The sequence below is a fragment of the Cebus imitator genome, unplaced genomic scaffold (genome assembly GCF_001604975.1).
Source record: "Cebus imitator isolate Cc_AM_T3 unplaced genomic scaffold, Cebus_imitator-1.0 Scaffold831, whole genome shotgun sequence".
Classification (NCBI taxonomy): domain Eukaryota; kingdom Metazoa; phylum Chordata; class Mammalia; order Primates; family Cebidae; genus Cebus; species Cebus imitator.
In genome coordinates this window covers 335703-349307 of record NW_016108146.1, presented here as the reverse complement: position 1 = coordinate 349307, position 13605 = coordinate 335703, and the positions used below count along the sequence as shown (strand labels likewise).

At 39.8% G+C, this 13605-nt stretch overlaps 1 long non-coding RNA gene across 1 annotated transcript in view; it reads left to right on the top strand.

The window, feature by feature from the left end:
* Window positions 1-5406: 5406 nt before the first annotated feature.
* The window catches only part of LOC108297711, an 11464-nt gene continuing 3265 nt past the window's right edge, over window positions 5407-13605 (top strand). The window contains exons 1-2 of the long non-coding RNA XR_005198620.1: window positions 5407-5586; window positions 5833-6119. This is a non-coding gene — a long non-coding RNA (uncharacterized LOC108297711). The remainder of the gene's footprint in view (window positions 5587-5832; window positions 6120-13605) is intronic.

The following is a 13605-nucleotide window of genomic DNA, read 5'->3' as shown; positions in this document are numbered from 1 at the left end:
TACATTTTATGGAGACATAAGGCATCAATCGATACATGTAAAATGGACATCGATTCAGTTTGGAAAGGCAGAACAGCTGGAAGTAGCAGGTAGGGGTGGGGTGGCTTCCAAGTCACAGACAGATTCAAAGATTTTCTGATTGGCAATTGGTTATTATCAATAGAAAGGAATGTCTTGCTTGTGATAAGAAGTTGTGGACACCAAGGTTTTATCATTCAGATGAAGCCTCCAGGTGTCCAAGCAGCAGACTTTAGAGAGAGTAGATTGTAAATGTTTTTTTTATCAGACTTAAAGAGTCTGTTCTATTAGTAATTTTTAAAGGGAGGAGGATATGATGGGGCATGTTCAGCTCCCCCTTCCCATCATGGCCTGAACTAGTGTTTCAGGTTAGCTTTGGAATGCCCTTGAGTAGGGGTCCATTCAGATTCTTGGAGGACCTTCGAATTTAATTTTTGGTTTATATACTACAAGAAGACTTCTTAGTCCCCATCTCCATTTTTGTAGTTATAAAAAAATACTCTATAGTAGTCTTGGTTTAGATTTCCCTGATTACTAATGAAGTTGACAGCTTTTTCATATGTTAATTTACCATTTATGTACTTTCTTCCATGAAATATCTGTTTGTGGCTTTTATTTTGTTCATTGTATACACTTTTGTCTTCTTATTGGTTTATAAAGGTTTAAAAATTTAGCCTCATACAAGCCCTCATGGCTTACTTCTGTTGAAATTATTTTTTCCTGATTTTCAACTCATCTGACTTTTTGTTGTCTTTTCATATATAAAAGTTCTTAATTTTGATGTGGTTTAATTTGTCAGTATTTTATGTTATGATTGGTATTTTGTCTTGCTTATGAAATCTTTGCTGATTCCAAGGATTTTCTTCTAAAAGTATTAGAGTTTTGCCTTTTACATTTAAGTCTTAAATCCATATTTGTAGGTGATGTGAGGTAAGTATCTAATTTCTTTTCTCCCCATATGTATAACCGATTGTCCCAGCACCATTTAAAAAACCTAATCATCCTCTTTTTGATATGAACTGACAGTTCTATCACAAAGTTTCACATATATGTGTTTGTCTTTCTAGCACGTGTGCTATTTCACCAGCAATTTGCTTGTCTTTGTCTCAATACCACATTGTCTTAACACTGTAGCTGTATAATACATCTTTATATATGGTAGTGCAATCTCCTTATTCATCTCAGGATTTTCATAGTTATTCGTGGATTTTTGCTCATTAAGGTACACATTGAATCAAGTTGTCACATTTCTTAATATTTGTTGGGATTTAGATCAGATTTACACTGAATATGTAACAGATTTGAAGAGGATTTATACTTTATGACACTGAGTCTCCCAAACCATAAACAAAGTATTTCTATTCAATTATTTGGTCTTTCTTAATAATTTCCCATAATTTGCATAGTTTTCTTCATAAATGCCCTGTGTAAATCTTGCAGGATTTCTTTCTAGGGGTGTGTGTGTGTGTGTGTGTGTGTGTGTGTGTGTGTCTTTGCTAATTCAAGTCTAAATGTTTGTTTATGATAGAACGGAAACACAACTGATTTAGGGAGCATTGATTTTATATCCAGATACCTTACTAAAGTCTTTAAATTTTTTTAGATTATTTTACAAAATTTTTTATGTCTTCTTTGCACACATTCCTATTTTCTGCAAATGTTTAGAGCTTTAAATTTCTTCCTTTTGACTGGGCATGGTGACTCATGCCTGTAATCCTAGCCCTTTGGAAGTCTGAGGCAGGTGGATCACCTGAGGTCAGAAGTTTGAAAGCAGCCTTGCCAACATGGTGAAACCCATCTCTACTAAAAATACAAACATTAGCCGGGCGTGGTGGTAATCCCGGCTACTCAGGAGGCTGAGGCAGGAGAATTGCTTGGACGCAGGAGGTGGAGGTTGCAGTGGTCACTGCGCTCCAGCCGGGGTGACACAGTGAGACTCTGTGTCAAAATGAATGAATGAATGAATGAATGAATGAATAAATTTCTTCTTTCCAACACCTATACAGTGATTTTCTGTAGGATTTTGGTAGACATTTTTTTTTTACAGGAAAAAATGATGTCTTATTTCTTACTTACCTAAATTATAAATGGATGTTAATTTTATTGAATGCTTATTCTCTATAAACTGAGATCCTAATATAGTTTTACTCTTTAAATTTATTAATGTGGCTAATTACATTTTTAGATTCTTGCTGTTAAAGAACTCAAATTCCCAAGTAAATTTAATTTCAGCATGATTTATTATATGTTACAAGATATTGATGGATTTGGTTTGTCAATGTCTTGTGCTTAAGATTTATAAATGTGCATTTGTAAATGTCACCAGAAGCTTTTCAAAGTTATTAGACTTTTTTTTTTTTTTTTTTTTGAGACAGAGTCTAGCTCTGTCACCCAGGCCGAAGTGCAGTGTCACAATCTTGGCTCCCTGCAACCTCTGCCTCACAGGTTCAAGAAATTCTCCTGCCTCAGTCCCTCGAGTAGCTGGGATTACAGGCACCTGCCACCATGCCCAGCTAATTTTTGTATTTTTAGTAGAGATGGGGTTTCACCATGTTGGCCAGTCTGGTCTTGAACTCCCAATTTCAGGTGATCTGTCCCCCTCAGCCTCCCAAAGTGCTGGGATTACAAGCATGAGCCACCATGTCCGGCCAGTTATTAGTCTTTTTAAAGAATTAACCTTAGACTTTGTAGATTCTATTTATTGTATCTTGGCTTTTCTATTTTAATCACTTTTGCTCTATTTTTATCTTGTTTTTCCTTTATTTGGTTCTATTCTGTTCTTTTTCTAATTTCTCAAGTCCCATGCTTAGGCTGTTAATGTTAACCTTTCTTTGCCTCTAACATAGGAATGTAAGAGTCTCTTTTTTATTCTAACTACTCCTTTAGTTGTATCATCTCATATGTTTGGATTAGTGATATTTCTGTTACAAATAACAGAAACACAGTTACTTGTGAATATTGTATTTCTATTTTTTAGTAATTTTTCTAACAGCGTACCATGCATGTTTTGTATGAGAAAGTATGAAAATCACCACCAGGATGAAATCTTTAGAGAATTCATTCACCACTTTCAGGTTGCAGGCAGTGGCGACAGAATTATTACCAAAAATTCATGGTTGTAGGTTCCTAATGTGTAGATATTTTTCTGTAGCCACTCTATGTTATCATCTTCTTCCTCAAAGTATTTCAACTCTGGCAAATCTATCTATGAAGATGCTGATTGTCTGCAGAGTGTGTGTGTGCGTGCACATGCATATGGCTGAATGTACACATATATGACGAATTCTTTCAACATTGGACATATGTACAAAACAAATGACCTCCTTTATGACAGCATAGTCCAGAATTTCTAACAATTTTACTCTTGGTGAAACAGTTCTTTCTGTCTCTCAATATTCTTGGGGGTTAGTGAATGAATAAGGGTGGCGATCATTGTTCCTGTAATGACCTGTGGGAGGAAGCAGATTCACGTAGCAGTGAGAAACTTCTCTGTAAGTGGATTTGACTGAAGTGCTTTACAAAGTAATACTACATCAACCAGAAGCTTCCACTCTAATGATGTAGCTAATGCTCCTGCCTACAGTTCCTCCAGCACATAATCCAGGCAATTAATAACCTTTACTCTGTGGTCAAGGTTTGTGGGAGTCAGATCAGTTTCTCTGAACCTTGAAAAGCTCTCAACTCACGTAACTCCTAGGGCTTGGGTAGCTGTGGGCTGGTGGACTCAGCAAGACTGTCCTGCGATAGTCATTTGCATGAACATCTTACACTTTGGGGGATCAGAAAGAGCATGTGCAGTGGTTCTATCCTTGAAAAAAATTTTTTAAAGACAGGGTTTTGCTCTGTCACTCAGGCTGCAGTGCAGTGGCATGATCATGGCTCTCTGCAGCATTGACCTCTTGTGCTCAAGCGATCCTCCTACCTCAGCCTCCTGAGTAGCTGGGACTACAGGCATGCACCACCATGCTCTGCTCATTTTTGTATTTTTTGTAGAGTCAAGGTCTTCTTATGTTGCCCCGGTTGGCCTTGAACTGTTGGGCTCAAGTGATCCCCCGCCTTGGCCTCCTGAAGTGCTGGGATTAAAAGTGTGAGCCACTGCGCGTTGCCTGAAAGGTTTTGCACAGTGATTTTGTTTCTTAGGGGTTTGTCCAGTCTATAAGGGTAAGACTGATCCTTACTCATAGTCTTGTTCTTTGTCACCACAACTTAGTTTCTCTTCCTCCAGTCAACTCTAGACTGGTTCTTAGCAAGAGGTGAAAACAAAACTTATCAGAAAGATAGAGTAAGAGAGAGAGAGAGAGAGAGAGAGAGAGAGAGAGACAGAGAATGTGTGTGTGTGTTTTCCATCCATTTAAACAAGCCTGGAACACTCCAGCGTTTCAACGTTTTACTTAGATGAGAACATCTTACTGTTGACTCAGTTTAGTACTTGAGATAAAACTACAAGGAGTCAAGTTACTTCCTCTGGGTCAAAAAATTAGTAGATGGTGCAGTGAGACACAAAGTAGCTCCCTGTCTAGTTCTGTGCAGTAGTGACAGAAAAATTATAAGGTTTAACAGAAACAGAATTATTGCTAATTGCCCTTGAATAGGCTTTCCTCTACACTTGTAACTCAGCAATCCTCTGTCATGCAATTAGCTGCTTTATCATGTGGAAGAAGAAGGGGCTAAAATTAGTCAAAGTCAAGTCGTCTTTGGGGAAAATTAGTTCTTTGCAGCAGGGGTGTAGAGAGAGAGTCAGGAAATGAAGCACTGTTGGCTGGGTGCAGTGGCTCACGTCTGTAATCCCAGCACTTTGGAAGGCTGAGGAGGATGGATCATGAGGTCAGGAGTTTAAGACCAGCCTGGCCAATGGTGAAACCTGGTCTCTACTAAAAAATACAAAAATTAGCCAGTCTTGGTGGCATGCATCTGTAGTCTCAGCTACTCGGAAGGCTGAAGCAGGATAATTGCTTGAATCTGGGAGGCAGAGGTTGCAGTGAACGGAGACTGCTACTGCACTCCAGCCTGGGTGACGGAGAGAGACTCTGTCTCACAAAAGAAAGGCAGGAAGGCAGGAAGCTAGGAAGAAAGAAAGAAGGAAGGAAAGAAAGAAAGAATAAAATAAAAAAAAAGGAAAGAAAAGAAAAAAGAAAAGAAAGCAAGCATTCCTGGCCCGGTGGCTCATGGCTATAATCCCAGCTACTTGGGAGGCTGAGGCAGGAGGTTCACTGTGCCCAGGAGTTTGAGGCTGCAGGGAGCCATGATTGCACCACTGCACTTCACCCTGGGTGACAGAGTAAGACTCTGTCTCTAAATAAATGAATAAATAAAAATAAAATAAAGCATTATATCCTCACAGTGTCTTAGCATTTGGTAGAAGTAGCAGATATTGTACATCTTCTGGCTCTTCAGGGGGTGAGTACAGGCTTCTTGCGGTCAAAAGGGACAAGGGGGGACAGTTCTTCTTACGACTCTAATTTACAATACTAGGGTAGAGCTCAATAAAGACCCTGTTCAGGACATTGTTAGCATTTGAGACGATCCTCTGGCCTCCCTCCTCACCTGACTCCATGAAGATATTGTAAGGTAGGTGTAACGCATAGTTTGTGGCAAGGTTTTCTTTTGAACATTAGCCTAGAAGGAAGGGGACTAGCTCCGTTTCTGCCCACTGCTGAGTCACAGAGGCTTGAATAGAATCCCTTAGCAGCAGCCTGAATAAACAATGACAAATGCTAACCCGGGGAGAACGGAGGTGGTTTCTAAGTTACAACTAGAGTTTTTCCCATTCTACCACTGACTTCTAGATCCAAGTCTTGGCTCTTTTCACTTCAGAGACGTCTAAACAATACCCCGAGAAGACAGGAAGATGTGGGAAAGTTCGGAACTGCCTAGAGACTTGCTGAACGGCTTTGACCAAATGCTGATGATGATATGGACAATCAAGTCCAGGCTGAGGCTGTCTCAGATGGAAATGAACTATGTCCATGTTTCTAACACGGCAGTCTTCAGTGCTGTCTCTACAGTTTTAGGAACTATGGCCTGTGATGCTGCTGGGGCTCAGAAAATGATACCCCAAAATACGGCACTTTGACATGCTGAACTAAAGAAGCGGCCTCCAGGTAACTTTCTCTGACCTCTCCCCACCCTTACCTACACCTCACCCCCGTCCTCTTACTTTCCTGAAGCACCAGCAGGGACTCTCTCTGGAGCTTCCTTGTCTAAGAAAGATTCTTTCCAAAAGACATGCAAATTGTCGGCTGGGCATGGTGGCTCATGCCTGTAACCCTAGCACTTTGGGAAGCTGAGGTGGGCGGATCACTTAAGTCCAAGAGTTTGAGACCAGCCTGGCCAACATGGTGAAACCTCATCTCTACTAAAAATACAAAAAATTAGCTGGATGTGGTGGTGGGTCCCTGTAATCCCAGCTACTCGGGAGGCTGAGGCAGGAGAATCACTTGAACCTGGGAGGTGGAGGTTGCAGTGAACTGAGATTGCATCACTGCACTCCAGCCTGGGCGACAGGGCAAGACTCCATCTAAAAGAATAAAATAAAATAAAATAAAATAGAAATGCAATTGTCTTAAAACGCCCTCCCCAGGAATCTCATCAAATAACCAGGAAAGATTACCCAAAGGAGAAGAAACTAGGAGCCCTCACCTTGCCCTGATAGACCTTTCATGTATTCCTCCAAGTGCAGCTGAGAGAGAGAACCTGAGAGGCTTTATCTGCATAATAAAACAACCTTTGTTCACAGTTCTGCCCTTCACCATCTGGCCACCTACCCCAGGGCCCATAGGAACTTTGTCCCAGATCATTGTTCTTTGGGTTCATTCATTCCCCATGAAAACCATTTACTGCTCTACCCTTCGTCTCCCCTTTCCCTATGAGGAAGGGTATATAAACACTCGGACCTTACTGGGTTATTGGGTAATCATCCTCCTTTGATTCCCCTGAGCTATACATGTTAAATACATTTTGTATGCTTTTTTTCTTTTTATTAATTTGTCAATAGTCCACATTCAGCAAACTTTCAGAGGGTAGAAGGGGAAGCTTTTTCTTGCTCTCTACAATGACATATTAAACAGATGAAATCAGAAGTCTGGGAATGCAAGGACTTCCTGGGATCATATCATTATTTTCCCTGTTTTGGCTGGGAATACTATCTCACTAGCGCAGATAGACGGCAGTTGGTTCAGTTCAGAAAACTCACATGTGGGATCTGTATATCAGATCTGTGGGGCCTTCACTTCCTTAAACCAGCGAGTTTAAGGGTGAGGTGATTTCTCTTTCATTCACATATGTCATCCATACTTTCTAAAACATTTCCTTTTTCATGTTAGTGATTTCCAAGCTATCGCTTTAGTCAAATGAACTTATTTCTGTTAGATTACAAATAATTACTGCTAGGATGAATCCTGACTGAAGGAGTAATCAGTAATTCTCTTCTGCCCATCCCCTATCGGATTTAGATAAAAATTCAATGTTTTTAAATTTCTGTAGGTTGGTTAGGAGACGTGGGAGAAGATGACGGGGAGATGGTGGGAAGGGAATTTAGGTGATGCTCCTGTACTCACTCATGTGCTTCCTTATTCCCTGAGTCAACTCGTTTTCATACATTTCTTCAGGATCTTGTTCAAGAAGATCTTTCGATTTTTTTTGGCCTACTCTAATTACTCCTTCTCTATGTTACTGCTCCTAATTTTACAGACGACCCTATTATGTGTTACTGCTTTTTCTTTTCTTTTTTTTTTTTGAGATGGAGTCTCGCTCTGTAAGCCAGGCTGGAGAGCAGAGCGTGGTCTCAGCTCACGGCAACCTCCACCTCCCAGGTTCAAGGGATCCTCTGCCTCAGGCTCCCGAGTACCTGGAATTACAGGTGTGCTGCCACACTCGGCAAATTTTTATATTTTTAGTAGAGACGGGGTTTCACGACGTTGGCCAGGCTGGTCTCAAACTTCTGACCTCAAGTGATCTACCTTTCTTGGCCTCCCAAAGTTCTGGAATTACAGGTATAAACCACCATCCCTGGCCCATGTGTTCTGTTTTATAGTCTATTCATTATATACATGATACATTTACTTCCCTAATTGTGGTGTAAGCTTTTTAGAGGATGCTTATACTGCAATTAGGGAAGTAAATGTATCGTGTTCCTATTCCATTTGTATATTGCTTTACAAAGGCATTCAGATAATAAATGCTTGATAATGAATACATAAATCAATGTATAACTGATTAGCGTCTCTCTTCCCTCAGTCTTTGTATATCCTGAAGACAGTTTATATGCAAAATTAAAAGTATGGAACTTACTGGAGTCTCTCTTGGCAGTTTCTGGATCTGTGTGTCTTGCATACAAACATTTCCTTAATGACTTTATGTTTGAAAATCTTAAGTGAAAATATGTTAAATGAAAAAATTTTTTTGTTATCCTCATGAGAAAAATTAACCCAAGATACCCAACAGATCGAAAACATATAGATGATTAAACAAACTAAATTTATGTAAGTAATACATATAAAATAAATACAGTTTTCACATATGAATTTTTATCGTATTCGCCAAAGGAGGAAGAGAAGACTTGGTTGTAGGTGATGGTCAGTGGAGGACTGGGAGGGGATTATTCTTTCAAAGTCAGGGAAGATTCAGTGCCAGGCCAGCATTCAATATCAAACTTAATGTGATTAATCATTTCCTTTACCTGAGGCTTTGACCGCACAAAAGCTAAACACAAAAAGCCTTTGTAGCACCTTGAAATGGTGAACATGTACAGCAGACTGAAGAGTCATAGAAGATGCAACTCTCTCATTCATTTTGGGTTCATCTAAATATGTTATTGATATGGTTTGGCTGTGTCCCCACACAAATTTCATCTTGTAGTTCCCATAATCCCATTTGTCATGGGAGGGACCCAATGGGAGGTGGTTGAATCATGGGTTCAGTTACCTTCGTGCGGTTCTTGTGATAGTGAGTGACTTCTCATGAGATCTGATGCTTTTATAAGAGGCTTTCCCTCCACTTTGCTCTGCCCTTCTTCTTGCTGCCACCATGTGAAGAAGGACATGTTTGCTTCCCCTTCCACCATGATTGTAAGTTTCCTGAAGCCTCCCCAGCCATGCAGAACTGTGAGTCAATTAAACCTCTTTCCTTTATAAATTACCCAATCTTAGGTATGTCTTTATCAGCAGGGTGAGAATAAACTAATACAGTAAATTGATATGGCGTAGTGGAGCACTGCTGTAAAGATACCTGAAAATGCAGAAGGGACTTTGGAACTGAGTATCAGGCAGAGGTTGGAGCAGTTTGGAAGGCTCAGAAGAAGATAGGAAGTTGTGGGAAAGTTCAGAACTTCCTACAGACTTGTTGAATGGCTTTGACCAAAATGCCGATAGTGATATGGACAATAAACTCCAGGCTGAGGTTGTCTCAGATGGAAATGAACTATTTGGGAACTGGAGCAAAGGTGACTCTTGTTATGCTTTAGCAAAGAGACGCAGCATTTTCCCTCAGCCCTAGAGATCTGTGGAACTTTGAACTTGAGAGACATGATTTAGGGTAGCTGGTAGAAGAAATTTCGAAGCAGCAAAGCGTTCAAGAGGTGACAGAGCATAAAAGTTTGGAAAATTTGCAGCCTCTGTGGTAGAAAAGAAAAACCCATTTTCTGGGGAGAAATTCAAGCCCTGCAGAAATTTGCACAAGTAATGAGAAGCCAAATGTTAATCACAAAAACAATGGGGAAAATGTCTTCAGGCCATGTCAGAAACCTTCACAGCAGCCCCTCCCATCACAGGCCTGGGGGCCTAGGAGGAAAAACTGGTTTTGTGGGCCAAGCCTAGGGACACCCTGCTGTGTACGACCTAGGAACTTGGTGCCCTGTGTCCCAGCCACTCCAGCCATGGCTACTGGGGGCCAAGGTACAGCTCAGGTCATGACTTCAGAGGGTGCAAGCCCCAAGCCTTGGCAGCTTTCATGTGGTGTTGGTCCTGCAGGTGTGCAGAAGATAAGAATTGAGGTTTGGGAACCTCCACCTAGATTTCAGAGGATGTGTGGAAATGCCTGGATGTCCAGGTAGGGGTTTGCTGCAGGGGCAGAGCCCTCATGGAGAACCTCTACTAGGTCAGTGAAGAAGGGACATGCGGGGTTGGAGCCCCCACACAGAGTCCCCACTGGGGCACTTCCTAGTAGAGCTGTGAGAAGAGGGCCACTATCCTCTAGACCCCAGGACAGTACATCCACTGACAGCTTGCACCATGTGCCTGGAAAAGCTGCAGACACTCAACACCAGCCATGAAAGCAGCCAGGAAGCCCCCAAATATTAGATATATTAGAAAGAATGCAAAACAATGATGCCTACATTATTCACGAACAAAAATTTGGAAGAATTTTGCCCACTTGGATGTTTTCTTAGCTTCAACTTAACATTCAGGTTCACAAGACTCTCAGAGGCCATACCTGGCACCCCTCTAATCAGAAAGACATAGGATTAGAACTATAGCTTGCTAGCAGGGCAGCATCAGACACGATATTTCTGCAGGAGCAGTCTCTGCAGCAGCAGTCCACACAGTATGCAAGAGATAGTCTGTTGGCTCTCCACCCCTCACTGTCTACCTGGGGACAGCCAAGGTGCATGTGGCACCATCCTGGAGCCTTTAACTCTTGTGAGAACTTAACAGAGTAGTTTCCAATCCCATGCAAGGTGTATGCGAGTTATAGGCCCACTGCATTCAGAGAAGCTCAAAGTCCAGTTTCTTCCAGGTACTTAGTTTTCCCAGTTCAAGTGTAGTCCATCAATCAGGAGTCTTTTTTATGATATGCAGTATTGCTTAGTAACATAGTTAACATTTTGTCATTAGGAGGCTCTAGGTGGACAGAGCTAGAAAGTTAATTAAAAGTCAAATTATCATGCAGAAGGAGAAAAGAAATTTACACACAAATTGAGAACAACAAAAAATGACAGAATAGATTTAGAGAGAGGCAAATAGAAATTTGAAAAGAAAAAAACAACCAAAATTAAGAGTACAATGGAAGAGTTTAACAGAAGAACAGTCACAACTGAAAGGAGAACTAATAAAGAGGGAGATGGGGAAGAAGAAAAAAATTCAGAATATATAACAAGGAGAAAATATTTAATACACAAACACAAAAATATAACAAACAGAGTGAGACAGTCTATCTTAGTTTTAGTTAGAGGCTCAAAAGTCGAAGAGAAAGAAAATAAAGGCAATAAAGGCTGTTATCATTTATTAGGTCTAAGTATTAATATTGAAGAGATAATATTTGAGAGTTTTCCAGACAAAATGAAACTAAAAAGTCAACAGATTCTAGAAGTTCAGCCAGTTAAACAAGATAAATAAAGAGAAATCAATAGCTAAAGACAGAATAGTAAAGCTGCAGAAAATAAACAAAAAAAACAGAAGACAAAAAGGAAGATTATATTCAAATAAGCAAAAGTTAGACAATTGGCTGCCTTCTGAAAAGCAATAATCAAATCCAAATATCTTCAATATGCGGAAAGAAAATAACTGCCTCCAAGAATTACATACTTGGTAAAATTAATTTCCAATAATTAAAGCAAAATAAAGACACTTTCAGAGAAGAAGAGCTGAAAGAGTTTTTCAGAAGCAGACCAACACTAAAGGAAATTCTATATGATGTTTCTCAGGCAGAAGCACCATGATTACATATAAAAATTCAGAGACATAGACAGAAAGAAAGAGCCAGACACCAGCACATATGTTGCTAAATCTAAAGTAACTATACAAAATATATGTCTAGTCTTCTGGGGCTTAAGAATATTAATACTTAGATCTAATAAATGATAGCAGTATATAATATAGAGTGAGACTTAATGAACTAAAAGTATTCCAACATCATATATTGTCCAGGATGAGGATAAGGGTATCAATTATTACTATGTTTAATAAATTAAGGATTAAGATTGCAATTTTTAAAGTAATCCCAAAAGAATAGAAGCAATTTAAATATGATTAAAAATATAGAAGAAAAAAAGTGAAGCAAAGCATATAAAAAAGTAAAAAATATAATGTTCTAATAGTTAAAAATAACCATTCCCAAACAGACAAGAAAAGAAATTGAAACAGAACAAAGAGAACAAATAGAAAAAAAAAGATGGTAGATTTAAAATTAATACATATCAGCAATTACATTAAATGTAAGTGGACCAGATTATCCAATTAAAAAAAAAAAACCCAAAATATGCTAGACTGGATTTTAAAATTAACTATATGCTGTATTTAGGAGTTGTATCTAAACTAGAAAGTGAGAGGAAGGTTGGAAATAAAGGTGAGAAAAGGAGCTTGATTGAAAACATTAACAAAAAGGTGGCTGTAATAATGGACCCTAAGGCAAAAAGCATGACTTCAGAATGTAACTGTTAGGGAATATAACCATTCCTTTCTGAATCCTGTTTATGCTGACTGGTTATCATAGGTTATGATATATGTTAATCTTTCTGCACCATTTTGTTTAGACAAAGAGCTTTGGTATTTTCTTCTTTACTCTCCAACTCTAAAGGTATAATAAACTAATAAATCTTCAAACATTTCTTATCTTTAAAATTTTTGTGTAAATGATTACCGTCATATTATTTAGTGCAGTGACTTGTTTTCATCCTTACTTCCTAATCTCCAAGCATTGCCAGGTACCTGAGCTTTTCCAGTGTCCGTGTCTCAAAGCCAGCACAAGTCCAGAACGCACTGCCTCTGAGAGTCGATCCACGGCAATTCTTTCCCCAACATCCCCTTGGTGTCTAGGACTCTAATGACCAAAGGAAAGGGGCTTGCTGTTGCTTGGCTACTATGTTGGTGGATGTGATTTTAGGCTACAGGTATGTCCACAGATTGACACTGTGGAAAGGTCACTCAAGACGCAGTGTGGCAAATGGGTTGGAATGGACAAGACTGGCTGTAGAGAGGCCAGTTTTTGATCTGCTTATGTTAATGGAGGTGATGGATGGACCAGTGCAGTGATAAAGTGGCAGTGAGTCTGTAGAGAGTCCAATACATTTAAATACTATAATTCTTTGGAAATAAATGGTTGTGTTGGGAGATTGGGAGTGTTTATCTAAAGATGATATCAAGATCTGATGTGAGCAGCAGGATGCATAGCAGTGAGCGTGTGTCTAGGCAGGGGTAGAGGCAGGTTTTAGTGTCTGTTGAAACACCTAGAACCATCCACTACTCTCTGGGAGATGCTGGCTTGGGGCTGATCACTGAGTGTTGAGGTAGAGGTTGGTACATGATGCTGACAGGGAACTCCCCGGTGTGTTGAGTTTTAGTATCTGTGACTCTGAGATGCATTTGAAGCCTTTGTAAATTTCAGAGTTGAGAATAAAAAGTATAGATTTGTATTTTGGAAAGAGATTTGGGAATAAACGTGGCTCTGGTTGACATAGATAATATGTGAAGTTTTGTTGGCCAGAGATGGTGTGTGTCTTGGGTGTTGGGCAGAGAACGGATAGAGCCAAAGCTCTGCGAGGTCAATGTGAAGGGTGATTTCCTTGTTGGGCTCAAGTTTGTAACACCACCTGAACCTGGCTTGGCTTCTCAACTGGAGAAGAAGCATAATTACATGTCACACACAGCTCCTGTC